Consider the following 1235-nt stretch of genomic DNA (forward strand, 5'->3'; position numbering starts at 1 on the left):
TCATTCCCTGCAAGAACGCCCTTGCCCTCTGCCACAAGAGAGTGAAAAGTGTTGGATGTCACGTCTGGGTGTGTGTGCAAGGGCTGTGTGAGGGAACTCAGCTAAGTCGTTCAGTAAACCCTGCTGCCTGTTAACCAGGCCCTGCCGGTCTCACCTCATTTGGGCTGAGCAGGTGGCCATGCTCTCTGGGAAGCCTGTCAGCGGAACCGCTGGCCCCTGAGGCAACTGTCATAAAAGCCAAGGCCTCTTCCCAGGGAGCACCGGAGGCTCTGCTCCGCCCAAGCGATGTGACCCAAGTGGTGCTGAAATGCTTCCCATCTGTGGGGACGGACGGCCAGGGGACTGCAGAGCTGTTCCCAGCCAAATAATGAGAAAGGCCTCAGCAGGTGGGTGGGGGTCTCGGTGGAAAATGAGACGCTGTCTCTCTGCTCTGTTTTCTTTTTCCTGCCCACTTCCCAGAGTTCTCATACCTGTCAAGATCTGGTATGTCTGAGCCTGGGAACATCAGCACCCCACAGGCAGGAATGACAGCACCTAAGCACTCTTGAAAACAAATCCCTTGCAAAAACCCGAATGCTCTGATTGGTGCTTTCTGCCACAGTCACACCTTTTCAAGTGGAAGTGAGACAAGACAATCGAGGTGTCGGTGAAAACACAGCAGCATCCTTTCTGGAACCCCCTCTCAGCGCACTTTCGTGCCATTTCTCTCTCTCTCCTTCCTTTCAGGGCAGACAGCTTCGTCTAGCGACTCCAAGAGGAGTTTGCAAGCAGGGGGGTGCTCATGAAATATTCATGCTGAGCAGTGGTGAAACATGCGGAGGATAATGAGGATCTGTGGGACGCAGGATGAGTCCAAAGCACAGCACAGACCTCGCAGAAGAGGGAGCCGCACCCTGGTAGCCCATTAGCAGAGTCTGTCTGGGCCCTTGCCTGGCTTCTTAGCAGACAGACGAGATGGAGGCTGGCAGCGCAAGAGGACCTCGTTTGGTTTTCTCCTTTCGACATGCCAGAGCAGTTTTGTTCTGAGATCTCTGTGATGGCTGCAGCCCACCCTGAGCTGGACAAAGTTCCAAACAACACAGTCCTGGAACAAGCTGGAATCCCTAGCGTGTATGCACTGCTGAAACAGAGATGCCTGCGTTGGCTCGGTCATGTTGTGAGAATGGATGATGGCCAGATCCCAAAGGATCTCCTCTATGGAGAACTCGTGCAAGGAAAGCACCCTACAGGTAGAC

Source organism: Tiliqua scincoides, chromosome 12 (genome assembly GCF_035046505.1).
Source record: "Tiliqua scincoides isolate rTilSci1 chromosome 12, rTilSci1.hap2, whole genome shotgun sequence".
In the NCBI taxonomy this organism is placed as follows: domain Eukaryota; kingdom Metazoa; phylum Chordata; class Lepidosauria; order Squamata; family Scincidae; genus Tiliqua; species Tiliqua scincoides.